The 7,217-nt window shown below is 56.4% G+C and overlaps 1 long non-coding RNA gene across 1 annotated transcript; it reads right to left on the bottom strand.

The window, feature by feature from the left end:
- Positions 1 to 296: 296 nt before the first annotated feature.
- Positions 297 to 6,425, bottom strand: LOC143764778 (uncharacterized). Its single transcript, XR_013213265.1, has 2 exons — positions 6,343 to 6,425; positions 297 to 2,146 (listed from the first exon to the last, which is right to left on the bottom strand). It is a non-coding gene; the product is annotated as an uncharacterized LOC143764778 (long non-coding RNA).
- Between the last annotated feature and the right edge of the window lie 792 nt (positions 6,426 to 7,217).

Raw genomic sequence — 7,217 nt, 5'->3', positions numbered from 1 at the left:
GTTTTTTTACATTTTACGCTGGTAGCCAGGGTAAACATCAGGTTACTAAGCGCGGCCCTGCGCTTAGCAACCCGATGTTTACCCTGGTTAACCGGGGACCTCGGCATCGTTGGTCGCTGGAGAGCGGTCTGTGTGACAGCTCTCCAGCGATCAAACAGCGATGCTGCAGCGATCGGCATCGTTGTCGCTATCGCTGCAGCGTCGCTTAATGTGAAGGTACCTTAACACAGATACATCATGGGCTTGTCCTGCCCTGCGCATGAAATGAAAGGCAAAAATACAATGTGGAGACTTCATCAGAGCAATGTTTTATTTACATTCAGAACTGGTTTAAGAGGAACAAATTACCATTTCCCACAGAAATCTCAGACTTTTACTTATAGAAATACTGGATAAATATCATTTTACCATTAGATATAGAAACATTTCCAATTTTATAAAACTGCATTTTTTTGCATTGAATAACTTTATGCCTTTGCTTGTTTCATTTTATGCATTTCTAAAGTATTGTAAAACTGTAGTATGCTGTTGGTGCATGCGGGCTGGACTGTCGGTTTGGTATGTGGCTCTGTTCCCCCCAGGCCTGCCTCCGATGTCTGAGGTTTCGGTGTCCCAGACCAGAGATCATAATACCGGCCTTGAATTGTGAAGAACACGGCAGCCGACCCTGAGAAACATCCAAGGTGGGAACGCCCCATCATGTCGAAGAGAGTCTGCTAGATCCAGGCCTAGCAGACCAGTGCTGGTGGGTTCATGGATGCCAGGAGGGGGTTGGCCTAAAGGCCCCGTCTCACATAGCGATTTACCAAAGATCACGACCAGCGATACGACCTGGCCGTGATCGTTGGTAAGTCGTTGTGTGGTCGCTGGGGAGCTGTCACACAGACCGCTCTCTCCAGCGACCAACGATCAGGGGAACGACTTCGGCATTGTTGAAACTGTCTTCAATGATGCCGAAGTCCCCCTGCAGCACCGCCGTACAGTGAGAGCAGAGCGCAGCGGTGACGTCACTGCTGTGCTGTGCTCTCACTGTACGGCCGGCGCTCACAGTCAGAGCAGGAAGCAGACGGCAAGGGACCTGACGGACATCAGATGGTGAGTATGTACTGTTTGTTTTTTTACATTTACGCTGGTAACCAGGGTAAACATCGGGTTACTAAGCGCGGCCCTGCGCTTAGTAACCCGATGTTTACCCTGGTTACCAGTGAAGACATCGCTGGATCGGTGTCACACACACCGATTCAGCGATGTCAGCGGGACCTCAACGACCAAAAAATGGTCCAGGCCATTCCGACACGACCAGCGATCTCACAGCAGGGGCCTGATCGCTGGTACGTGTCACACATAGCGAGATCGCTACTGAGGTCGCTGTTGCGTCACAAAACTTGTGACTCAGCAGCGATCTCGCTAGCGATCTCGCTATGTGAGACGGGGGCTTAAAGGAAGGTCTCGTCTTTTCCTGGCGGGTCGGAGAGTTGTCCCGTCGGTTTTTTGGACAGAACATTTCCAAGACAACCAAAATTGAACAGCAGATCTCTTGGGAGGCAGACTTTAGTACTCTGTTGCAGAAGCGAAGTACTCTTAAACTGATAGGTGCAGAGTACGACGCACTAGAAAGTTGGCGTGCATGATTGTTCAGGGCACTGGCGGTGTGGACCGGCCACCAGAGAAGTCCTAGACCGAAGCCTGGATATTTTAAGAGCAGGGTCACAGGAGCCTCTGGAAAACATGGAGGCTGCATGAATAGGAAGGTTTCCCCAGGAGACGTCCATATTGCTCAGGGGCAAACTAGGACATACTTGTCCTGTCCATTTTTTTTTTTTTTTTTTTATTTAAAAGTAACCCCCTCACTGCCTGAAGATCACACATCATTCTTCACAGACCGATGATGAAGATGGGCATGGAATAACCTGGACGCAGACCTTTCGGCGGCTGGCACATAACGGATTAGTCTTCCCTCCCTACTCTATCTGGCTCTGGGGGGGCCGGAGGGTAGGGGGATTCATGGCATGGACCGTCCTCTGGGGAACCACAAACACTCTTGATGTGTTAGGGCCTTGCCTCGTAGACCACAGATGATACGGTAGTGACAATTCTAGGTGGGAGATTAGAGTGACAATTCCACTGTCGCCCTCAAAAGCCGTATCTGAAAAAAAAAGAAAAGAAAAAGGAAAATCGTTAATAAAAAAAAACCCCAAAACCTAAGTCAGAACTGGGCTGGGTGGTCCAGACCCATGTCTGCCTCCTACTGACATTAAGCTAAAAAGGATTAGCTTCGTGCCAGTTGGTGGTGTGGCCTACTCTACAGGGAAATACCTCAAAAATTTTTTTGCATAGCATAAGCAGCATACACTCATTTTTTTTGTGTACCCCAATGAAGCATTAGCCCCCCCCACATCAACCAGATGGCCACACAGCATAAACTCGCTCCCCCAGTCAGAAACCTCCACCTCACATTAACCAGCGGGCCACACAGCATAACCTCGCTCCCCCAGTCAGAAACATCCACCTCACATTAACCAGCGGACCCCACAGGATAAATCCAAAGCCCACCAGACATTCCCTCCCCTCAAGCGTAAATCCAAATATGACGCCCCCTGCCCCAACCATAAATCCCATCAGACACCCCCTCCAATCGAACGCCACCCTAGCTTAAACTCTCATCGGACGTCCAACCCCCACAAACCCCCATCGGACGTACAACCCCCACCGGACGCGGAACCCCCCACCCAGCAGAAACCCCCAGATGCAGACCCCCCACCCCGCACAAACCCCCATCACACGTGGACCCCCCCCCACCCAGCACAAATCCCCATCGGACGTGGACCCCCCCACATTCAACGACAAGCAGGTCGCCTCCCCACATTCAACGACAAGCAGGTCGCCTCCCCACATTCAACGACAAGCAGGTCGCCTCCCCACATTCAACGACAAGCAGGTCGCCTCCCCACATTCAACGACAAGCAGGTCGCCTCCCCACATTCAACGACAAGCAGGTCGCCTCCCCACAAGCAGGTCGCCCTCAAATCTGACCACAGGGGTCCCCCAAATAGCCTGCAGCAGGTCACCCCTCACATGCAGGTCGCCTCCCCACATCCCACCACAAGCAGGTCACCCCCACATCCCACCACAGGGGTCCCCCAATAGCTTGCAGCAGGTCTCCCCCCACATCCACCACAAGGGTCCCCCCCAATAGACAGCAGGTCACGCCCTCCCAAAACCCGACCACAAGCATGTCGCCCTCAAACCCCACCACCAGGGTCTCCCCAATAGCCAGCAGCAGGTCGCCCCCACTAAAAGGGGTCCACCCCGTAAGCAGCACGTCACCTCCAAACCCCATCACAGGGATCCCCCACAATAGCCAGCAGCAGCAGAGCCCCCCAAAATCCTACCACAGGGGTCCCCCACAATAGCCGGCAGCAGCAGAGCCCCCCAAAACCCCACCACAGGGGTCCCCCACAATAGCCAGCAGCAGCGGAGCCCCCCAAAACCACACCGCAGCGGTCCCCCACAATAGCCAGCAGCAGCGGAGCCCCCCAAAATCCCACCGCAGGGGTCCCCCACAATAGCCAGCAGCAGCGGAGCCCCCCAAAACCCCACCACAGGGGTCCCCCACAATAGCCAGCAGCAGCGGAGCCCCCCAAAACCCCACCACCGGGGTCCCCCACAATAGCCAGCAGCAGCGGAGCCCCCCAAAACTACACCGCAGCGGTCCCCCACAATAGCGAGCAGCAGCGGAGCCCCCCAAAATCCCACCGCAGGGGTCCCCCACAATAGCCAGCAGCAGCGGAGCCCACCAAAATCCCACCACAGGGGTCCCCCACAATAGCCAGCAGCAGCGGAGCCCCCCAAAACTACACCGCAGCGGTCCCCCACAGTAGCCAGCAGCAGCGGAGCCCCCCAAAATCCCACCGCAGGGATCCCCCACAATAGCCAGCAGCAGCAGAGACCCCCAAAATCCTACTGCAGGGGTCCCCCACAATAGCGAGCAGCAGCGGAGCCCACCAAAACCCCACCGCAGGGATCCCCCACAATAGCCAACAGCAGCAGAGCCCCCCAAAATCCTACCACAGGGGTCCCCCACAATAGCCAGCAGCAGCGGAGCCCCCCAAAATCCCACCGCAGGGGTCCCCCACAATAGCCAGCAGCAGCGGAGCCCCCCCAAATCCCACCGCTGGGATCCCCCACAATAGCCAGCAGCAGCAGAGCCCCCCAAAATCCTACCACAGGGGTCCCCCACAATAGCCAGCAGCAGCGGAGCCCCCCAAAACCCCACCACCGGGGTCCCCCACAATAGCCAGCAGCAGCGGAGCCCCCCAAAACTACACCGCAGCGGTCCCCCACGATAGCGAGCAGCAGCGGAGCCCCCCAAAATCCCACCGCAGGGGTCCCCCACAATAGCCAGCAGCAGCGGAGCCCACCAAAATCCCACCACAGGGGTCCCCCACAATAGCCAGCAGCAGCGGAGCCCACCAAAATCCCACCGCAGGGATCCCCCACAGTAGCCAGCAGCAGCGGAGCCCCCCAAAATCTCACCACAGGGGTCCCCCACAATAGCCAGCAGCAGCGGAGCCCCAAAATCCCACCGCAGGGGTCCCCCACAATAGCGAGCAGCAGCGGAGCCCCCCAAAACTACACCGCAGCGGTCCCCCACAATAGCGAGCAGCAGCGGAGCCCCCCCAAATCCCACCGCAGGGGTCCCCCACAATAGCCAGCAGCAGCGGAGCCCCCCAAAATCCCACCGCAGGGGTCCCCCACAATAGCCAGCAGCAGCCAGCAGCGGAGCCCCCCCAAATCCCACCGCTGGGATCCCCCACAATAGCCAGCAGCAGCAGAGCCCCCCAAAATCCTACCACAGGGGTCCCCCACAATAGCCAGCAGCAGCGGAGCCCCCCAAAACCCCACCACCGGGGTCCCCCACAATAGCCAGCAGCAGCGGAGCCCCCCAAAACTACACCGCAGCGGTCCCCCACGATAGCGAGCAGCAGCGGAGCCCCCCAAAATCCCACCGCAGGGGTCCCCCACAATAGCCAGCAGCAGCGGAGCCCACCAAAATCCCACCACAGGGGTCCCCCACAATAGCCAGCAGCAGCGGAGCCCACCAAAATCCCACCGCAGGGATCCCCCACAGTAGCCAGCAGCAGCGGAGCCCCCCAAAATCCCACCGCAGGGGTCCCCCACAATAGCCAGCAGCAGCGGAGCCCCCCCAAATCCCACCGCTGGGATCCCCCACAATAGCCAGCAGCAGCAGAGCCCCCCAAAATCCTACCACAGGGGTCCCCCACAATAGCCAGCAGCAGCGGAGCCCCCCAAAACCCCACCACCGGGGTCCCCCACAATAGCCAGCAGCAGCGGAGCCCCCCAAAACTACACCACAGCGGTCCCCCACGATAGCGAGCAGCAGCGGAGCCCCCCAAAATCCCACCGCAGGGGTCCCCCACAATAGCCAGCAGCAGCGGAGCCCACCAAAATCCCACCACAGGGGTCCCCCACAATAGCCAGCAGCAGCGGAGCCCACCAAAATCCCACCGCAGGGATCCCCCACAGTAGCCAGCAGCAGCGGAGCCCCCCAAAATCCCACCGCAGGGGTCCCCCACAATAGCCAGCAGCAGCGGAGCCCCCCCAAATCCCACCGCTGGGATCCCCCACAATAGCCAGCAGCAGCAGAGCCCCCCAAAATCCTACCACAGGGGTCCCCCACAATAGCCAGCAGCAGCGGAGCCCCCCAAAACCCCACCACCGGGGTCCCCCACAATAGCCAGCAGCAGCGGAGCCCCCCAAAACTACACCGCAGCGGTCCCCCACGATAGCGAGCAGCAGCGGAGCCCCCCAAAATCCCACCGCAGGGGTCCCCCACAATAGCCAGCAGCAGCGGAGCCCCCCAAAATCTCACCACAGGGGTCCCCCACAATAGCCAGCAGCAGCGGAGCCCACCAAAATCCCACCACAGGGGTCCCCCACAATAGCCAGCAGCAGCGGAGCCCACCAAAATCCCACCGCAGGGATCCCCCACAGTAGCCAGCAGCAGCGGAGCCCCCCAAAATCTCACCACAGGGGTCCCCCACAATAGCCAGCAGCAGCGGAGCCCCAAAATCCCACCGCAGGGGTCCCCCACAATAGCCAGCAGCAGCAGAGACCCCCAAAATAGCCAGCAGCAGCGGAGGCCCCCCACAATAGCCAGCAGCAGCGGAGGCCCCCCACAATAGCCAGCAGCAGCGGAGCCCCCCAAAATCCCACCACGGGTCACTCCCCACACAGACAAGTAGGTCGACCACCACAGGGCCTCCCCCCAATAGCGAATAGCGATCGGCAAGTAGCATTTTTCACCCTGAAACCACTGACCTCCATGGCGTCCACAAGCTGTCATGCTGCTTTCCTTTGCCGCCTTGGAGAACACGCCCCCTCCCGATAGGACACGCCCCCGGAAATGACGTCACACCTGGAAGGAGCCCATACACTCTAGCATCTACCGTCAGTGGAGGTCGCGCTCTGGTGACGTCTATGTCGGAGAGGATATGGTTGGGTTGCGTCTAGTTTGGAGTTGATTTTTTGTGGTCCTCAAAAAATCAACTCCATTCTAGCTGATTCACTAGTGAGCCGTCTAGATCGGAGTTGATTTTTTGAGGCCTCATTTTATCAACTCCACTCTAGACGGCTCACTACTGAAGTGACTAGATCGGAGTGGATATTTTGTGGTCCTCATTCCAGCCACTCCACTCTAGATGGTTCACTGGTGAGGTGACTAGATTGGAGTTGAATTTTTGAGGCCTCACTGCAGTCACATGCCTTTGATGACCTCATTTTAGCCACTCCACTCTAGACAATTCACTAGTGAGCTGACTAGATCGGAGTGGATTTTTTGATGATCTCTCTGCAGCTTCTCCATTCTAGACAGTTCAGTTACTACAGTGATGTCCCTCAAAAAATCAGCTCCAATGTTCAGAATGGAGCTGATTCCAGGAGCCTCATAGACTGCTGCAATGTAGTGGAATTAGAATGTATACACACACATTGTGTGTGTGTGTGTGTGTGTGTGTGTGTATATATATATATATATCAGCTTTATAATTGTAATAATATAATACTTTTATTTTTTAGATACTTGCTTAAACTGTTATATTTGTTATGTATTTCCAAAAGGCCAATTTTTTTTTTTCATGATTAATCAAACTTGCATTTTATTATTGGTTTTTATAATATAAATAATTACACATAGC

Source organism: Ranitomeya variabilis, chromosome 4 (assembly GCF_051348905.1).
Source record: "Ranitomeya variabilis isolate aRanVar5 chromosome 4, aRanVar5.hap1, whole genome shotgun sequence".
Classification (NCBI taxonomy): Eukaryota; Metazoa; Chordata; class Amphibia; order Anura; family Dendrobatidae; genus Ranitomeya; species Ranitomeya variabilis.
Note: the sequence above shows the minus strand (reverse complement) of the source record. Positions and strands in the feature narration are given on the sequence as shown.